At 44.0% G+C, this 21,014-nt stretch overlaps 1 protein-coding gene across 3 annotated transcripts in view; it reads left to right on the top strand.

Annotated features, from left to right (window-relative positions):
- The window catches only part of DAB1 (DAB adaptor protein 1), a 1,133,708-nt gene that overhangs the window by 737,292 nt on the left and 375,402 nt on the right, over window positions 1–21,014 (top strand). The window contains exon 1 of one of the 3 annotated variants that reach the window (XM_075998702.1): window positions 3,741–3,881. The exons of the other annotated variants lie outside the window; for them this stretch is intronic. The gene's annotated coding sequence lies outside the window, so the exon portion shown is untranslated. Of the gene's footprint in view, window positions 1–3,740; window positions 3,882–21,014 lie in introns of those variants that run through there. 3 annotated transcript variants of the gene reach the window in all.

The raw sequence follows: 21,014 nt of genomic DNA, 5'->3' as shown, positions 1-21,014 counted from the left end.
GAGATCTCTGTACTCCCATGTTTGTTGCAGCATTATCCACAAAGGCAAGATATGAAATCAACCTAATGTCTGTCAACAGAAGCTAGAAAAAAGAAAACTTTGCAGCTTACAGCACAAATTCATTTTATTATGCTCCATCTAATGAGAGGTATATTTCAAAAAATTGTAGGAATAGGCTGTGCGCGGTGGTTCACACCTGTAATCCTAGCACTCTGGGAGGCTGAGGTGGGCGGATAGCTCAAGGTCAGGAGTTCGAAACCAGCCTGAGCAAGAGCGAGACCCCATCTCTACTATAAATACAAAGGAATTAATTGGCCAACTAAAAATATATATAAAAAAATTAGCCAGGCATGGTGGCACATGCCTGTAATCCCAGCTACTCGGGAGGCTGAGGCAGGAGGATCACCTGAGCCCAGGAGTTTGAGGTTGTTGTGAGCTAGGCTGACGCTACAGCACTCTAGCCAAGGCAACAGAGTGAGACTCTGTCTCGAAAAAAAAAACCAAAAAACAAAAAAATAATTGTAGGAATAAACAGAATTTTGAATAATATCTAATACACAAACTGGGCTACTTTTCATTCCTTTCTTTGGAGGAATAGTTATTACTAATAGGACTTATATTTTTGACATTTTGTTTTTATTGAGATCACAGGCCAGTTTCAAACAGCACTTACATAGGCTGCCTGTTTGAATATCTTGAGGATCACATGCATTGTTATGAATTGTGTAAAATTTGATAAAACTCCTTTTTGCCTGTCTGCATGCTATTCATGCCTGTGCCTTTTACTCGGTTGACTTGAGCTCCTCAAAGGCAGAATCTGTTTCTGGTTTATCATCATTGTTCCCAATGCCTAGCACAGTGCCTGATATACAGAATGGACTCCATAAATGCTTATTGAAATATTATAGAATGAGCTATTTCAGAATTATTCTGGGAATGGAACAAATGTTTACTTATTCAGTGCCATCCACATTCAACATATTATCTCATTTAAGGCTCACAGCAATCTCATGAAGCTCATCTATGAAAGTGAGGATTTTGAGGGACAGAGAGGTGACTTGTCAAGGGTGAATCAGCCCCATCAGACCCAAGTACAGTAAGAATACCTGTCTCACTGGGCTGCTGTATAGGTTAAATGAGTTAATACACGGAAAGGACTCAGTCTGTACCTGGAACATAACAAGCAATATAGATCTCTTTGTTGTTCTTATTACATGATGTTTCTCACAGTAGATGATAAAGGAATGTTTATTGATTCTTTTTCTTATACCACACTTAATACAAATGACATCATTATTTAAAAAAGAACAAAAGTAAAAAAATCCTAACTTTTGGAAGAGTTGTTTCATGATGTGTTTAGTACAATAAGTTAAAATATTTTCTTAAGATTTAGTTTAGCTTAGCTCGGAAGACCATTAGGTCTTAGGTGGGTAGTTTGTGTACAGTTAGAATCTACATATTATGCTTTCTCCCAGCCCAGAGTTGGGAATAGTTGTGCTTATTGCCCCTCTTGGATTTCATGGGAATTTGCCCAGTTTCTATGGTAGACTTTGTCCAACACTGAATAGAGGTAGAGTTTTACATGAGCCTCTTACATGTCTATTATTCTGCCAACTCAGTATCCTGAATTCCCTTCAAAGTCTGTAACCATAATGTCAATTGAAAACAGAACAGGTGGAAGGCAAGTCAAGGTGAAAGCCCTTACTTGCAGGGTCTTAAAATGCATGTAAATGGTTTTGAAGTTCCAAGGCTGTCCTCAAAGCATTGAGAAACTTTGGAGTGTTTTTTGGTAGAGTCAATGAAAACTTGAACTTTATTCCATCACCTGAGGCTTGACATTTGTCCAGCGACTTGAAGTGCAAAACAGTTTTCTACACTCCCTCCTGCTATTTCAGATATGACCTCTGAGATTTGTTCGTTTTCTTGGTATTTAGTTCAGACTCCCCAGGTGTGCCTTTATAGATAAGGGAAACTAAGTGTTTTATTAATTTGAATTGAGTTTCTGGGTGAGCTCGAACTTCTTACAGAGTGCAGAAGTGTGTTTGGAGGCAACTTTTTCCACTTTCTAGAACTTTGGGAGAGTTGACAAGATTTGAGCCATTTTCCTGGTCCCCACGGTTAGATTCTCTGGTCACACCCAGAAGTAGGTAGAAACTGAGTAATATCAGGGATGGGACCTCCCTCCCACCTGGCTGGGAGTTGCCTCGGATCAACGCTTCTCCCAAGATTGCATCCTGCCAGTGACCTTACAAATTTTTCTTGTCTCTATGTAAATTGCTATCTTTTCAGAAGGCGCATGACAGCCTCCGTTTGCTCAGGCCTCCATTTGTACAGAAGCTGTTATTACAGAATAAGTTTAATGGGTCGTGAATTTCGTGGAGAAGGGGAGGGTCTCTTGATGACTTTGTATGTACCAGCCATGGACCTATTGGCTCCACAAGGAGTGCATTAGGCTAAATATTTTTAGCCCATTGACTCTGGAGGTAACAACCTTAAATGCTTCATTAAATTTTCATGGGTGAGTGATAGAAGCTACGAGGGGAAAAAAATAAAAATATAAAAAAACCACAAAATACAAATCCACTACATTAGCTTTATTATTACACAGCTGGAAGACAGGAGCGTGGCCCCTAAGAAGAATAAAAATAAACTTTTTAAGGAACTGTTGCCTGCCTCTTCCGCACGGCTCCAGCAGGGCAGCCCTTGCTTTGATTCACAGCGGCCGTCTCGTCCCCCTGCAGGCAGGCCTCTGGACACAGGTGTGCCACACAACAGGCGTCGACTGGAGCTGAATCCGGACTCAGGTGCAAGGATTTTCAGACGGACACAGTATTTTCTGCGATTGGGTTTTCCTAGGATCTTTGTAAGCTAGGACGTAGGGTGCGATTGGTGGTGCACTGGCGGGAGCCTTCTGCGCAGCTCCTGGGCTTGTCTACTGCCAGGCTCCTAAGAACCCGGGCGGGAGGAGTAAGCGGGGTTAGCAGGGGTCTGCACGCCCTCCGAGGCACGGGGCCCTCCCTGGGACTGAGGAAACCGTGAGCCGTGGAAGCCTTTTCCCTCCCCCGGCCCAACTTAGCCTGGCAAGCCGCAGTTAAGACGGCAGCGGCGAGCATCTGCGGCGGCTGGGGGCGAGCGCCCCCTCCTGCAGAGGGCGCGGGGGCCACACGCCCTCGCGGAACCTCGCGTCTTGGTCTCGCCCACTGCCACTCTATTTGGGTACGCGTAGGTTTAGCGGCTTGGATAGGAGAGTAGACCCTAGAGAAAAATGCGAGAGGCCGGGCGGGGCTGGTGGAGGCGGCGGTGAAAACACTGGCTACTTTGTGAACCCCCCTGTCCCTCAGCCCTCCCCGCGGGCGCAGCCGGGGCGGGGACCCCATGCTCTCGGCTCGGCTCTCCCCCTTCCACGCCGGGATGGGGAGTGAGCGTAGGGGCTCCAGAGGCGCGACTGCGATCCGCGGCGCCCCCGCTCGCTCGCTCGCTCGCTCTTCCTGCTCCTCGTCGCCACCGCGACTCGGCTAACTGTCGGAGCGCGCTCGAGCGGCGCGGAGAGCGCCCGGGCGGGAGCGGCACCGCGAGGCCCGGGCGAGGGGCGCGCCCCGGGCGGCCAGGCAGCGGCGGCCGGCGAGCGAGCAGGTGAGCGGCGCCGCGGGGCGCCGGGCCGGCGGGGCGGGGGCCGCGGGAGGAGGCGGGTCTGCGGGGGGCGGTCTCCTCCCCTAGCTCTGACGCGGGGCCGTGGCTCCCGGGGAGGATGGACCCAGCTGGGCGCTCGCCGGGGCTTCCCCGGGCTGGAGAGCGCGCCTGAGTGCCGCCGCCCGCCGGGCATGGGGAGCCGCTTCCAGCGCGGCTGCGGCAGCGGAGGAGGATGCTCCGGGCGAGCCGAGGTGAGGCGCGGCGGGGCACGCGGCGGCCCCGGAGTTCGGCGCGGGCAGGTAGCCCGCGGAGACTCGGCGCCGGGCGCCCACGGGGGGCTAAGCGGGGGCCCCAGGGCACGGAGGAGGGCTCCTGGGCGCACCTCTCGGGAGTTTGGCTAGGGGTGCTGCGAGGATGGCGACTGCAGCAGTTTTCCGCCCTTTCCCTCCACTTGCTGGGAGGAAAGGGACTACCTCTGCTTCTCTCTCTTGTGTCCCCTCACCTCCACGTCCCTACTTCTGACCACACGCGGTCTCATCTCCAAGACACTCATCTTTCTGCAGGACCCCCTGCACCCTGCCTCCTGCAGTCCCGGCTCTATCCATCCCCGAGCCGTCCTTCTCCCACTCCAGAACCTGACCTGTGCTCCCGAGACCACCTCCCTGCCTCGCTGGTGACAGCCCCGGGCCAGACCCTCTTCCCCACTTGGCCGAACCTGGTTCTCACGTCCCTGCTCCCCGGCAGCGCTGCGGTTCTGCCTCTACCTCTCCAAAACCCGGCTCTACCCCAATGACCCCAGCCCTTTCGTGGGCACATCGGAGCTGGATCCCGCGTTCCGCGGACCCCCGCCTTACTTCGGGTCCTCCATCGACTCTGTTCTCTGCTGCGCGTCCCCCTCCATTCCGCTCCCCAGGTCCCCCGCCACCCTGCTGCTCCCCTCCCCACCCGCCCCTCTTCCTTCTCTCTGCTCCAGGCTCGACGCTCTGCCTTGGGTGCGGAGCTCAGTGTTTTTCCTACTGGGGAAACTTTAAATCCCCGCGGTTCGGTTCATAAAGGAGCCATAAAAGGGGGTCTCAGCCGCAGAGAGAACTCGGAGTCGGGGAGTCCGAGATGGGGGGAGGTTGTGTCGCGGCGTCGGAAAGGGGCCATTGGGTGAGTGTACAAAGTAAATTTCAGAGCCCGGGTGGCTTGCTGCAGCCGGGACTCTGCCTCCGCTGGCTGCGTCCTGCCGTGTGTTATTGTGACCCCTGCTGGGAGGGCGCGTCTTTTCCCTGCACTTTTTAAGGCGCTTTCTCTTTTCTTTTTTTGGTGATGCTGGTGGCCTGGATTGGGGGTAGGGGGGCGGGTAGGAGGGAAAGCTGTCTGGCGAGGCCAATGCCACTTGGCTGCAGCGTTGCCTCTTCCTGGACCCGCCAGACTGTGTATATTCCACTCGGGCAAACTACCCCCACCCCCGACTGCAACGCACAAGTCCTCATTGTTGGGGGTCTGCTGGGGCATTTCCGCCGGGCTGGGAGAGTCTGAAGGAATGGGGTGAGGGTGGGGAGGCCGGGGCGCTTGGCGACCGCTCGCCTCGCAGCGGCGGCGGTGGCGGTGGCGGTGGCGGTGGCGGACGCGGACGGAGTAGAGAGCGCCGCGGCGCGGGCGCCTGTGCGCTCCGGAGTGAGTCGCCGAGGCTGGGGTGCGTGCCCGCGTGGGCCGCTGCCTGCGTGCGCGTTTGGATGCTGGCGCTGGTGTTTGGCTCCGTTAGAAAGAGGGGCGAGTGGAGAGCTTGCGGAAGGGAGAGCGCCTTTCTCTGCCCCGAGCCGGACGCGCGGGCGAGAGGCTACAAAGCGGCTTGAAGCGAGCCCGCGGGGACGGGGCGGGAACCCTCCCGCTCCTGCCGCGGCTCGCCCTCCTGCTCCGCTCCCGCTGGCCCGGTAGACGCACGTTCACAGTGTTGGTGGTTTTGAATAAAGGCCGTGTGGGGGTTCCACTACACTTCACAACACTTAACATGTTTCCAAGTAATCATATAATTTAAAGGTGGCTTACGTCCAGAACCCCCTAATTATCCGGTTCACGTTTGTACATTTCTGTGTCAATTATAGGTCTTCGGGAAATCCATAAAATTATAAACCATCGCCACTCCCTGAATTAGCACCCATTGTTTTTATTATTTCAATGATGAGTGATTCTGGATTGAGTCCTGAATTGCGCTGGCATGAAGATAGGGAGGGGTGGGGAGGAGGTTAGAGTGAGTGGCAAGACGACCCCCACCCCCTTCACTCCCTATCCTGAAAAGGCTTGGTGACAATTCTGGAAACTGAAAGGGATCAAAGATTTTCTTGATTTCCTATTGAGAAGGGCGACCTAATCAAAGCTGTATAAAAGTCAACTTCTAAGCAATCAGAAATTGTCTGCTGATGCCCTTGATTGAAACCCTGGCATTCAAATGTATTGAAGAACTCCCAGAAATGGCTTTTGAAGCGCTATTGTTCTTTTCCATATACTGAGGCCCTCTTAAAGGTTTAGGAAGTTCAAAATGCAGCGATTTGAAAGGACTGACTTTGTAACTATTTGGCAACGCTGGGAGGATCTGCAAGGATGAGAAAAGAGGCCGAGGTGGGAAGTGCAAATGTGTTCTTACTCTCTTCTTGGGAACAGTGCTGCTATCAAGTGGGAATTCGGTTCTACACATCAAGTTGGCAATTAAATCTCTTTCCTGAAGCAGATTTAGAAGATGATTTTTAGTGGGGTTTCTTTTTTTGTGTGTGTGATGGTTTGCTTAAGGCCTGTATAGGCATATCTGAAACATTTAATCATGTTCATTGTATTCAACAATAAAATCTGAATAAAAATTACTTATTGTTGATGACGCTCATCTCACAAGCTGTTTCACAGTATGTTTCATTTGCAAGACACACCATTGTGCGAGGCTGCAGGGAAGAGATTGTATCACTTATTGTTCATTTTCTTCTCCCAACACCAGAGAGGAATATGCTGCTTCACTCCCCTTTGCCCTCCGAAGTAATTTTTCTTACATGGGTGGGTGTTTGGCTTGGTACCTGATAGCACCCATCTGAAAAACTGCTCCTAGTGGATTTTGGATGCTTGGAGCCACCCTGCAGGCAGATGAAGAAATCTAATTGAGGCAGCATTTCATTTTGATAATTCACTTAAGTCACGCATTTTGTTTTTGCTGAGATTTAATCCTTCTCTTGAACTAATAAAGCAAATAAAGCAGGAAAATCACAATTTATGCCTTTTAGATGGCACTTTAAAAAATGGCATAAATTAAAGGCTGTTGTCAGGAACTTTAAATGTTATTTAGGACTTACCATGACAAAGAATGTTCACCGGTTGAATTAAGCAATTTTGGATAAATCACTTAACCTCTCAGAACCTCAGTTTCATCATCTGCAAAACAGGGACAATATTACCTACATTGCCAGTCTTTTATGGGGAATATCATCTCATTGAGCACTTTGGCACATAACAGGATTTCAAGAGAATGGTAACTTTCAGTAATAGACAGTGTGGTATGCTGTTAAAGAAAGAGGGTAGCATTTGGAATTGGGAGACCAGGATTGAATCCAGCTACCTCCCTAGTGATGTTTGGCAAGTCACCTCTCATAATAATAAAAAAGAATAATTAATTTTTATGGAGTACTTATATGCATTCTACATATATTGACTTATTTAATCTTTAAATAACCCTAGGAAGTAGATACTTATATTCTCATTTCTTTTTGATAGATTAGGAAACTGGGGTACAGGGAGATTTGGTAACTGGCCTGCAATTACATAGCAAATAAAAGATGGAACCAGGATTTAAACCCCACCATTCTGGTTCCAGGGTCTGTCATGACCACTGTGTTATGCTTCGTCTGAGTGAGGAGGTGATACCAGCTATCTTGCAGGTGGTTGTAAAATTTAATGGGGAATAATGAAATAGACTTTTATGGAGGAATCTACATATTTTCCCATTTTTCGATGCTAACAACACAAAATGGGTGTTGCTTTATTGCCAACAGGGTGTGAGGCTGATGGTAGACACTTTAAACACTTGTGTCTCTGTGATAGCTTCTAACAGGTGTCGGTTGTATTGGTTCACGTTTATCCACTGTGTGAAAAGTTTATTAATTGGGTAATTAATTAGCCATCAATTAATTAGTAAATAATCAATTATGTAATTAGTAATGCAGGACTGCATTACTGCTCTTATCAGTTACTGGATGTGATAAGCAGAGATTCTCAGACTAAAAGGTGGTATAGCAGGTGGTAAGAAGTCTGGATTTGGGCTCTGCCCTGCTGGTTTCAGACCTCAGCCCCGCCAGCTCCACAAGCTGTGTGGCCTTGGCCAACTCACCTAACTTCTCTGTGCTTTGGTTTTCTTTATAATAAAATAACAGTACCTACCTCATAAAATTTTGATGATTACAAATATTATCATGAAGGGCTTAGAACATTACCTAGCTTGTAAGGTTACTTAGCTATTAGTGTTATCCTTTAAATGAGATAAAAATCCTTCCCCTAGATAATAAAAAACCTTTTCTGTCATTGATAGATATCCAGAGACTTAAGTATCCTAATAGTATCTGGTCTATCTTTAAGAAGATATACATTTTAGGTTTTTAGGCAACGGTTTTGTTTTATTTTATTGGAAATATTTCCTTGAACATTTCTACTCTTTGTGAAAAGAAGTTTAGGAAGTCCACATCAGGCTGAACTCTTCATGCCATTGTACTTTGTAGCAGTTATTTTAAGGAAAATCAAATGACTTTGATTGATTGATTGAATTCTAGACGTGGATTAGTCAACTCTCCCAATTTACAGATTGGAAAAATAAATCAGAATTGCAGCGATACAGAATTTTACAGCTGAGAGGCACCACCGCAACCCAGAATTCTTGGACTCCTGGTCCAGTGCTCCTTCCACTAGACCAGATTGTCTCCTATACCAGGATAGAGAAGTGGCTTGAAAATATAAATAAAACTTGGCAGGGAAGGTGTTGTCAGGCTAACAGCATGAGCCAGCCAGACGTACTGCACTGAAAAAAGAGTGTTAGTGGGAAAAGAAAACCCCTCCTCTGATATGTACTGTATTTATAGCCATGAAAACTAGCATTGAGCTCAGTCTATGAAATGCATGTCAGGATACGAACTTGCGTAAAAACACAAAACAAACCATTAATCTAATTAATTACCTGAATATTTCCCTTAGGTTGGAGACCGAATGTTCAGGTTTATTTTTCTGTGATATACTCTTTGTATTTTCCTTCCATTTAGTCCCCAGATAGGGGAAGGTTTTGGTTCAGGAATCATAAAACTCCTCTGGCTTCTATTTCATGAAATATGTAGCATATTCTATTGGAAAGAAATTGCCAGCTTGCTTTTATTATTATTATTTTATTTTATTTCAGCCCAACATATAACTAATCTACAATGCCAGTGGGGGATTCTCATAAATAGAAAGGAAAACAGAAATAAAATCCTGCTGCATAGAAGAGCTCACAGCTAAAATGATGAAGTTCTGCGGTGGCAAAGGTGGCCTGTTTAGCTTAGGGGATAGAATGAGGGTGAGCCCATCTCAGATAGTTGTAACTGGTTAGGAGTGAACCCATGCCAACAGTGTTGACCACCTAGAGTGAGTCTTGCAAAATTAACAGCCCCATGTTGAATTAACAACCCCATGAATTAACAGCCCCATGTTGAATTGGTTGAATTCTAGACGTGGATTAGTCAACTCTCCCAATTTACAGATTGGAAAAAAATCAGAATTGCAGCGATACCCAATTTTACAGCTGAGAGGCACCAACGCAACCCAGAATTCTTGGACTCCTGGTCCAGTGCTCCTTCCACTAGACCAGATTGTCTCCTATACCAGGATGGAGAAGTGGCTTGAAGTGGCTTGCTCTGAGCTTCATACGGATTTCTGATTTTCTCTCTTGGTCAGTCTCTTCCATCTCTTGACTGGACGCATGATCTGTTGGTTTACTATCCACCAGTTTCTCCATCGCCTTTTTGCACTTTCTCTCTCTGCCTCTCCTTGTTTTTATTAATACATCAGTCTTTGTCTTGTTTAGTCTTTATGTGTTTGTTTTTATTCCTGTTAGTATTACATTTGAAAATAAAGACTGAAATGTTAGGAATATGCATTGGGGGTATCTGGGAAATTGAGGAAGGAAATTCTGGTCATGCACATAAACATCACTTCTGTGTTCATTCAGCAAATATTTGCTGAGCACCCACTTTGTACCTGGCTCTGGCTTCGTGCTAGGTGTTGTGAAAGGTTTAGAGATTTCCTGCAGCAAAGATACTAGTTTACCTCATGGAGAATTTTCTAAACTCATTTGCTGTAGAACTTTTTATTTCAAGGATCATCTCTCAGTGTCTTATGAAATGGATTGGGGAAAATATTTGTAGGGAATCAAGATTTTTAAGAGGAGTTAATTCTATCATGACAATAATGTGTGTAATTTGAAATGTAGAATAGAATATTTAAGACATACAAAAAGTATGAGTAACAATACAGTGAAGTTTCATACCTACCACTCAGCTAATGAAATAAGGCCAAACAAATATAGTTGAAGCCTTCTACTGACCTCTCTCTGATCAGATCTAACCCTCTCCTGACAGACATAGTCATTATCATAAATTTGATATTCATCATTCCATATGATTCTCCTGAATATGTCTTTCACAAGAACAAATCTTAACAGAATTCCACTGAATTCTCATTCAGTTTCTAGCTAGTTACGACATAGATGATAAGAAAGAAATAATGTTTTGTCCAATAATTGTTCTGGAAATCAGGACATTTATAAACTGTTTGGGGGAAGGAAATGTGGCTTCCCCTTTTAACTCCAGTATCCGGAATGTAGTAGATGCTCAATAAGTTTCCGCTCAATTGAATTGAATTAAATGTGTGCAGTCTTATGTGGTTCATTAGGTTAATGTGGATAAAAAGATTACGGTAAATTAATTGTTTTCCACGAACTATATGGAAATTCTTTGTGATCAGTGAACTTGAAAACTATTTTCTATTTTGTTGCAGTTTTTTATTTTGTAATCTGGATTTGGAAGTGAATAGTAATAATTATCTGTTGCAAGTCATTTCTATGTTTTATTGACATCTCTTAGAATCATTAACAATAACTACTTATCCAAATCTGTCCTATTAAAATAGTTGATTCAGTACAGCTATCCACTTCTATTACAGGAAAAATTATAAATCAATTCAGCCAAAAAAGAAATTTTAAAATTACAATGCTAATCAAATACTCATTATCCTGACACTAAATACTTTGAAGGTTTATGAGGGTCCTATCCTATCCTTGGGGCGTCTAATGTTAGTAACAGGTTGTTATAATTAGTTACTCTCATGCCAACACAAGCATTTCTCTAGGTATATAGAAGGAACATCCTCTTGAAAAAGTTTACATCATCATAAATATAAGTCATTTTGGGGCAATATTTTCCTTTTTTATTATCCTTAGTCCATATTGATATATCACTATATACGTGTCAACAGGTGGAGTAAATAGCACAATATTGATGAAGAAGGCATGGTTGAAAGAATGAGAGGAGAAATAAAGTGGAAGACTTACAGCCCACCCGGGGGAGGTTTTTGATATCAATACTAACTCATAGATATATGGAAAATAAAAGATTAGCTTCTCTCATGGGGTTAGACGTTGATCATGGCAGAAGATCTACCCCTAGGAGTTTCTATCTTCGCTTTCACTGGTACAGATTTCTCCCAGTAGTTTTGGGAATTATAGCTAAACCCCAGCAGTTGGTAGAACAAGAGTGAACTTTGTGGTGTGAATGACCATAAACATACTAAAAACACTGCGCAGAGGTAAGGAATAGATGTTGTTCAGTGATATCCCTTGATCATTGCTTAGTAGTGGCTATGACGATGGCTCGTGGTGATGCTTGTGAATTGCAGGCCACATTATTCTGAGAAGTAGTATGCTCAATGCACATACACAAAACTTCTAAGTGTAAACCACACCCATTCAAATATACTCAGGTTAAACCAGAAGTGCTGGTAATCCAGTAGTGGATAAAATCAAAGATGGGCCAAACTTATGCTGAATTTGAGCTATGGCATGTATCCTTAGAACATAGTTTTAATGAATGCAAAAAGGTTATTTATGCCTTCGGGAAGCTGAATAGATTTATAGACCACAGAGAAGTTGGATTCTTGCCAACCTTCTGCTATCTAACTCCTTAATTTCAATGTAGTTGAATTTATCAATCTTTTCCTTTATGGTTAGAACTTTTTCTGTCTTGTTTAAGAAAGCCTTTGTTTTTTTTAACCCTGATGTCGTGAACATGTTCTCTTTATTATCTTCTGAAAGCTTTATTGTTTTGTTTGCCTTTCAAATTCAGGTTCTATAATCCGTGTGTGTGTGTGTGTGTGTGTGTGTGTGTGTGTGTGGTGTGAGGTAGGCATTTCACTTTTCTTCCATATGGGACAATAATTTTCCTGGAACACAGAGTCAGTTTCCTAGTATATATTTTTCTTTTGCCCAAACCAAGCTTTATTTATAATAAGCTTTGGTATTTGGCAGAACAAATCCCCAAAATGTCCTTCTTTAAAAGTGTCTTGGCTTTTCTTGACTGTCTGTCTTCCGTATACATTTGTTACCATCTTTTAAGGTTTCACAGGAATATTCTTAATATTTGATTTGAGTTACATTGACTTTATAGCTGATTCAGGGAGAATGGCATCATTATGATATCGAGTCTCTCTACTTATAAATATAGTAGCTCTCTCCATTTATTTAGTTCTTATTTAATGTCTTTCAATACAGTTTATAATTTCCTCTACACAGGCATGAACTCTTGTTAGATTTATTTTTAGTTGCTTTATAATTTTGGAGTTGCTACTGTGAATGTTATCTTTAAAAAATTATGTTTTCTAGCTTATTAGTTTTTCATCATATACTGCCTGTATTTCTTGTTCTAAATTATGGGGAGTCAGGAGATGAGAAAAAACCCTGGCGTTTAGTGAGTGCTTACTAAATACAAGCATACCTTGGAGATATCGCAGGTTCAGTTCCAGGCCACCACCATAAAGCAAATAATGCACTAAAGCTAGTCATGTGAATTTTTTGGTTTCTCAGTGTTTATAAAAGTTAATGTTTATACTATATTGTCAAATTTTAAGTGTGCAAAAGCACTATGTCAAAAAAACCAATGTAAATACTGTGTTACTAAAAAAAAAAATTTAACAATCGTCTGAGCCTTCAGCAAGTTGTAATTCTTTTGCTGGTGGAGGGTCTCACTTTGATGTTGTTGGCTGCTGACTGAAAACAGAGTGGTTGGTGGTTGCTGAAGGTTGGGGTGGCTGTGGCCATTTCTTAAAATAAGACAACAGTGAAGTTGGCCACATTGGATGACTCTTCCTTTTACAAAAGATTTCTCTGTAGCATTTTACCCAGAGTACAGCTTCTCTGTTTGGTAGCATTTTAGCCAGAGTAGAACTTCTTTAGAATCAGTCTTCTCAAATTCTGCCACTGCTTTATCGATTAAGTTTATGTAATATTCTAAATCTTTTGTTGTTATTTCAACAATGTTTATAGCATCTTCACTAGAGCAGATTCCATCTCAGGAAACCACTTTTTTTCCCTTATCCATAAGAACCAACTCCTCTTTCATTAAAGCTTTAATCGTGAGTTTGCAGCAATTCGGTTACATCTTCAGGCTCCGCTTCTAATTCTCATTCTTTCTCTTTTTCTACCACATCTGCAGTTACTGCCTCCACTGCAATCGTAAACCCCTCAAAGTCATCCATGAGGGTTGGAATCAATTTCTTCCAAACTCCTGTTAATGTTGATATTTAGCCCTCCTCCCATGAATCATGAATGTTCTTAATGGCTCTAGAATGGTGAATCTTTTTTATAAGGTTTTTAATTAACTTTGCCCAAATCCATCAGAGGAATCACTATGGCAGCTTTAGCCTTACAGAATGTATTTCTTAAATGATAAGACTTGAAGGTCTAAATTACTTTTTGATCCATGGGCTGCACAACAGATTTTGTGCAGTTTTCATGAAGACATGAAAACAACATTAATTTCCTTGTATATATCTATTAGAGCTCTTGGGTGACTAGGGATATCATCAGTGAGCCCTAATATTTTGAAATAAATCTTTTTTTCTAAGCAGTAGGTCTCAACAGTGGGCTTAAAATATTTAATAAACTATGCTATAAACAGATGCCATTCAGGCTTTGTTATTCTATTTATACAGCACAGAGTAGATTTAGTATAATTCTTAAGGGCCCTAGAACTTTCAGAATGGTAAATGAGCATTGGCTCTAACACAAAGTCACCAGCTGCATTAGCTCGTACCAAGAGAATCAGCCTGTCCTTTGAAGCTTTGAAATCAGGCACTGACATCTCTCTAGCTATCAGAGTCCTAGGTGGCATCTTTCAACAGAAGCCCGTGCCATCTACATTGAAATCTGTTATTTAGTATAGCCATTTTCATCAGTGATTTTGGATAGATCTTCTTGCTGCAGCTTCTATATCAGCACTTACTGCTTCACCTTGCACTTTTATGTTATAGGGATAGTTTCTTTTCTTAAATCTCATGAACCAACCTCTGCTAGCTTCCAGTTTTTCTTCTGCAGCTTCTCTACCCCTCTCAGCCTTCATAGAATTGGAGAATTAGGGCCTTGCTCTGGATCAGGCTTTGGCTTAAGAGAATGTTGTGGTTTGATCTTCTATCCAGACCATGAAAATTTACTCCATGTTGACAACAAGGCTGTTTCACTTTCTTATCTTTCATGTGTTCACTGGAGTAGCACTTTTAATTTCCTTTAAGAACTTATTTTGCATTCACAACTTATTTTGGCTAACTGGTGCAAGAGGCCTGGCTTTTGGACTGTCTCAGCTTTTTGCCATGTATTCCTCACTAAGTTTGATCATTTCTAGCTTTTGATTTAGAGTGAGAGATGAGCGACTCTTCCTTTCACTTGAACACTTAGAGACCGTTGTAGGGTCATAAATTGGCCTAATTTCAATGTTGTGTTTCAGGGAATAGGAAGGCCTAAGGATAGGGAGAGAGATGGGGGGACGCCATTGGGTAGAGCATTCAGAACACTCGTAACATTTATTGATTAACTTTGCTGTCTTGTATGGGCCTGGTTTGTGGTGCCTTAAAATAATTACGGTAGTAACATCAAAGACCACTGATCACAGATCAGCATACCAGATATAATAATGATGAGAGAGTTTGAGAGAATTACCGAAATGTGACACAGAGACAGGAAGTGAGCACGTGCTGCTGAAAAATGGCACCATTAGACTTGCTCATCACAGGGTTGCCACACACAAAGCTTCAATTTGTAAAAAACGCAATACTGAGAAGTACAATAAAGCGAGTACGATAAAACAAGGTGTGCCTCTACTGGGTGCTTTCCACGCTCTCATGTGATACCCAGAACGGTTACAGGGAAAGGGCTGTGGTTAGCTCACACCACTCTTGACAAGCTCACTGCCCTCCTTTGTAGACAGACAGTACAGAGGGCATAAGAAGATGTCCTTCATCCCAAAGGGCCAGTGTGAGGGCAGGGTAAGGAATGGGGCTAGTGATGGAGTGATCAGCTGGGAGCAGCAGCCAGGCCTTTTGTTTAGGTGGTAGAGGATTTTTGAAAGATATCTCTGGGTTTCCCATGGAGAGGGGATGAGCGAGGGTAGGCACAGTCCCCTGCTGGTTAGATGCCCTGTCCAGTATGTGTAACCGGTGCTGGGCCTGGTCTGGCATTTCAGGCAGATCATAGTTATTGGGTTGCCTGAGGGGAAGGTTTCGGCTGGTGTCTCAGGTCAGTGAATATTATTTCCACTTCCAGATGGGGAGCCACAGGTGTAGGGGAATGAAGCAATGTGTCCGGGTCATCAGGCTGAGCTGGAGTAGAGACCCAGCTCTCCTTGCACCATACCAGGCCTCTTTCCATTGCACACATTGAGTGAAGATCCTGAAGCACACTATCAGGATAATGTAGTGAAATACTGGCAGGGTTTTCCTATTGGAGGAAGTGCCATTATGTGTGGGACTTGTGATTTATATTATGTCTGTAAAAAGGGGGATAATGGGAAAGATGTCTGACTATGGCCCACGTGGTGACTATTACCTGCCAATTACACCCCTGCCCATATCCCTTGTGCCATTAATCTTTTAACAAGTCCACTCCCACTCTTTTCTCCCCATTCAAATAATATTCATATTTTAGGACCTAGGGCAGATATCCATTTCTCCCTAAAAGTTCCCCTTTACGACATCAGTGTTGATAAATTTCAAGTTCCTCTTTTCCCTTTGGCAAAGGCTGCACCTCTCTTCCCTTTCTCTCACGTCTGTCCATCAGCACGTGCTTCATTGTATTTTCTGGAATGAAGATAATACACACAGTGCTAGTTTAGGGTGATATAAGAAAGGATGTCTCATATAAGACAAGGTTAAGGAAAAGGAGAGCTGACCACTTAGTTGCCCTGATAACACTATATATTTTCTATTTGCTGTCTGTGGGTTCACATGAGTCAGGCCCGATATCATTCTGTGTGTATTTGACTGTTCCGAACGTATCAGTGGAGAAAGGAAATCTTGCTTTGTTTGAGTAGCCATAAATCAACATGTCTGGGAGTTAGAGAGGCCGAGAGGTAGGGGACTTAGGGGGTTGGACTGTTGTTGCTTTCTTAAAGAAAATAAAGGGCCATACAGTGTGGGCTCACTCTAAGTTTGATCCCCCCCTCTGCCTGCCTTTACAAGGTGTGTGTCTCTTTGGTAGGTCTCTTGGGGCGCTGGGTCTAAAGCAGCACACTTCATTATGTCTTCAATTGTCCTGTCCCACACCTGTTAATCTGGATGCTCCTGAAGATTGAGAGTTTCCGAAGTGCCTTTCCAAAGAAAGGCACTATAAATACTTGCTACCTTTAATTTTTAAAATCTAGCATAGTTCCTTTGCAGTAGAAGGGAGGATGTCCCTGTAGTGAACTATCTTGAGTCCATGGAAACAAAATAAGGGCTTTTTTTTTTGCACATTTCCTTTGAGACATGTTTTTATTATTCCCAGACTCTGCTTTTTCTTTCCTTTCCTGTCCTTTTCTGTTCTGTCCTCCTCCCCTCCCTGGCTTCCTTTCTTTCCTTCCTTTTCCCTTCCAGTTCTGTCAAATCAAAGGAGTTGCATGAAATCAACAGCAAACAAAGACTTCTTAACCATAAAGGTTTGTAGTGTGACTTTGCACAGTTCGTAGAATGTCTTTTGCTCCCTGTCTTTCTCATGGGCGTTATTTCGGGGGAGGGGCCAGGGGAGTATTTTGAGCATAGTTGAGAGGTGGACTTTCTAGTTCCTTGTCAAGTTCCAGAGTAACATAAGTATTTGTTATGTGTGATTGCTCACTTGGTGGATTTTCTGATGCTGATTTAAAATTAGCTTAAAGATCAAAACTCTGCCAATCAGTATGTGTCAGGGTAAACGTGCCTCTCTGTGCTTTCTCCGAATGCACCCAAAACAGCAAAAGCCACACTACCATGACTCCAAGCACAATTTAATAATTTTAATGACATATGCTGTGTCAGTGACACCCAGGAGGTCCATACCAGGGAGCTTAATAGGAAGAATTTAATATGGGAAACTAGTTATAAAGGTGTTGGAGGAGCTGAAAGTGTGATAAAGAAGCAAAGGGCAGACATTAGCAGCAGCAGGAAGCCCAGTGACTGTAGGTCTGCAGGCACCATGGGAGGATATGGTGTCATCAGAGGCCAGGAGCTGGGCACACCAGGGGGCAGGTAGAACCTTGGAGGACGGCCACGCTGGGGAAAACTGCCAGGAGTCGGGGCTGCTGGAAGCACAGCAGATGCGTGTAGGGGGAGCGGGCACCACACAGGGGTGGGCTAGAACCCTGGAGGAGACTCGGCCCCTTCTGGGGGATGCTATCTTGAAGTAGAAAGAAAGAGAAAGGGAGAGAAATTCCCTAGCTTCTCCCTTCTCCTCCTCTCCTCTCTCCTGTGGGTCTTTCCCACTAAGTGACCCTAACTGGAAGTCAACAGCCAGGGGAGCCTGAGACATGTAGTTAGGATCAACTTTCTGCAACATCCAACAGAGCAGGGGAAGGGGCCAGGAGTGGATCTGAGAGAAACAGGCCAAGAGCCTGTTCACAGAGCAGGAAATAGATCTGTTTGTGAATTTTGCAGAACTAAAAGAAAACAATGTAGTGAAACACTATTTGGGATCAGCTGGCCTTTCTTCCTTTTTCCTGACCCCGCTCCCCTCCACTCCCATCCATCTACCCTTGTAGAGAATTGAGAGTGACTGTGTTGGCAGCTGGCTCTGTCTTGGCAAGGTGGGCCGTGCGAGTGTTGGTGCCCCAGGGAGTAGAACCGCAGCAGTAGGGCCACACGGTCCCTACCTTTTTCTGCAATCCCAGAATCTAAAAGGCTCTGAACAGTCACAGTGTTTTTGGTAACTCATTTTGTGGTAAAACCTGACCTGATGTGAACTGACATGAGGCTACTTAGAATCTTTATTGACCCTCCTAAGTGGGAATAGTCATCCAGAAGCGTTAATGAGTTTGATTACTAGATATCATCCCAAGATATCTGTAATACTGGGGATATTACAAATAAAAGGTAAGTGTATGGTATAGTATAGGCTGCCTTTCTAAAACACATGCATTCTGAACACATAAGACCCCAGGGAATTTGGATAAGGGATTGTGAACCTGTACTTCAAGAGGACAGAGGGGAAATGATAGAATTGTGGTTGCTAACTTTGGGCAGTGCTTGTGTGAACATCACAGCTCTGGCATTTCGTGGTTCCCTGTGTCAGTGGCCGGTAGCCTGGCAGAGCAGCCCACTCATTTTATAGTGGAGCAGATTTTGCATAGGGAGGACACGCAGCATACATGTTGTAAGGTCACCAAGGGGTTACTAGTGAGCTGGAACCATTTAGTTCCCCTTTGCAGTGAGTAATGTTTGTTTTAGGTCTGATTCTGTGGTTCTATTCAAACATTTAAATGTTTGACATTTAGAGGTAATAAAGGATGCCAATGGGTGACTATCTAGGTAAATCCACACACTAGCTGCAGTAATCTTACATTTGTGTAGTATTTCATCTGTGTACATGCACACACACACACACACACACACACACACACCCTCTTGCTCTTTAGATATCTCCTCCTCCAATCTTCAGAACAGTCCTATCAGATAGACGGCATGGGCATTACAACCCCATTTTACAGATGCTCAAACCAAGGCACGGCTCCTAACTAGCTCTGTGACTGTGGGCAAAACCCTTAACTTTCTGAGCCTCAGTCAAAATAGGAGTCATTATAGAGTTATTTTGTAAATCAAAAGAAGTAATACATGCGACACAATTGAACTGAGCCTGGTGTGCACTGACATGCCACAAATGGTAGTTCCTCTCTCCCTCCCTTCTCCACCTGCATCCAATGAAAGCATTGTACAATGTCACACAGCTCTTCCCGCTGAAAAGGACATGCTTCAAGATAATAAAGATAATTCAGTAGTCCAATGATGACAGATTCCTTCTCTCTCTGTGCCTCCCTCTTTTTCAGCTTTAAGAGGAGCGGCTTGAACTAACACCCCCACCCCACCCCTCTGTGCTGACTTTCTTTTTCTCCCTTTAACAACAAGGTCATGGTTTGCTGTGACCTTGGTGGTCCCTATTGTCTTCACAGTTTAGGAGACAGTTTGACATTTTGTTTACTCCATATCTGGCTGGCAAGGGGAAAACAAGCACCACAAACACAATTTGCTGTAGGAAACAACTTTATGTCTTGTGAGCCCACATGGGACTTTATCATAATTCACTTTTGATGGGAATAATAAAATATTTTTCTTTTTCTGAATATTTTGCAAGATTAATAAAGCTGCATTCTTAGGGAAAGTTTATTAATCCATAACTTACAGAAAACTCCAGAGGAAGGAGATGTGAGATATGTTCTGTAAGTAAAGACATCAGGCATGTCACTGTTAGAATTGAATTCTGCGTACATTGTCAAGCAAGCTCTCTTCTAGGTGCGTTACAGGTTGCTGATATAGTGGCGACTTTGTCGTTGACATGATCTAAGCAAGCAGTTATTTATTTATTTTTTTAAATCAGGAGGGTGTGAAGGGGCATATGGAATAATAACAGTCTGCAGGATCCTGATCCTTCCTATCCCTTTGGCAGCATTTGAGCTACGTTCGACAGAAAGGCCTGTGTTCAGACTCTGGCTTCTTGGCGTAGGAGCTGTGTGTACTGGGTCCCTGTGATTTGTCAAATGGTGGTGGTGCTGGTGGCAGTGATGACGTGATGATGAGGATGGTGGCAATGGGGATGAAGAGGTAATGGCTACCAAAGTGTCCCCAACTAGGAGTGATCATTTATGTGAAAGGGCTCTGCACTCTATCACTTCATCCATTTACCCAGTGTTTATTGAGCAGCTACAGGGTACTGGGCACAGTGGTGGAATCCATGGATGTTGCCATGTAAAAGACACACGCGTTCTCCCTCAATATCCAGGAATAGTCAGGGAAGCACAAATAAACAGGTAATGATGGCTAAGTCCAACCAAAAAGGTATTTGCTGAATTAAAAAATAAGATGGCGGGATGATTTTTGCCACAGTTGCAAAAGGTCAGCATCTACACTAAGCATTTTGAGAGTGACTTGGAATTTGCTGGTGAGTGTTTCATGTCATAAGTATGTCCTGGGTACTGTGCCGGACTCCGTGCTTACAGGGTAAGGCATGATGGAAACTACAGTCGCCCTCCCGAAGACACAAAATCAGCACTCTCCATCAAGGGACCATAATAAAGGCACCATTATGCATAGCAGTCCTAGGAATTGGACATAAGTGGATCACCAAGTGGTGGGGTGGCAGGAGCTGGGAAGATGAGGACAGGAAGGTTGTCAGGGCCAGTTTGTGGAGCGCCTTGTAGTCAAGTATTAGCTGTGAGATTGTGGTTATGTGTCTGGGGGTGAAATAGCCTTTCCTTTGTGTAGCCTTCTCTGCGGTTAACTTGATTCTCCTATTGCCTGGAGTCTAAGAACAGTCTACAAAGAAATACAGTTATGTTGAAGTGAAGTGAGGCTGTGTGTGTATCAGGTGTGTTATATTTGAATGGTCTTTCAGGTGTCTCCTGTTAGAGCTACAAGCTCAAATGCCTACAGGGCCAGGCATTAGTGAGTGAAACAGTCAAGGTGGGTACTGGGAGGCTCAACGTTGATCTCTGATAAATGGATGGTTCACGGTAACAGAATGCTGGACCCAGGTAGCAGGTCTTTGGCTTCTTCAAGAAAAGGTAGAAATCTTGTTTTTTATGTGAATTCCCTGTGTTTAAAAATTTGGCACTAAATTAATTAAAACAAAAAACATTTCATGG

The sequence above is a fragment of the Microcebus murinus genome, chromosome 2, assembly GCF_040939455.1.
Source record: "Microcebus murinus isolate Inina chromosome 2, M.murinus_Inina_mat1.0, whole genome shotgun sequence".
Taxonomy (NCBI): Eukaryota; Metazoa; Chordata; class Mammalia; order Primates; family Cheirogaleidae; genus Microcebus; species Microcebus murinus.
Note: the sequence above shows the minus strand (reverse complement) of the source record. Positions and strands in the feature narration are given on the sequence as shown.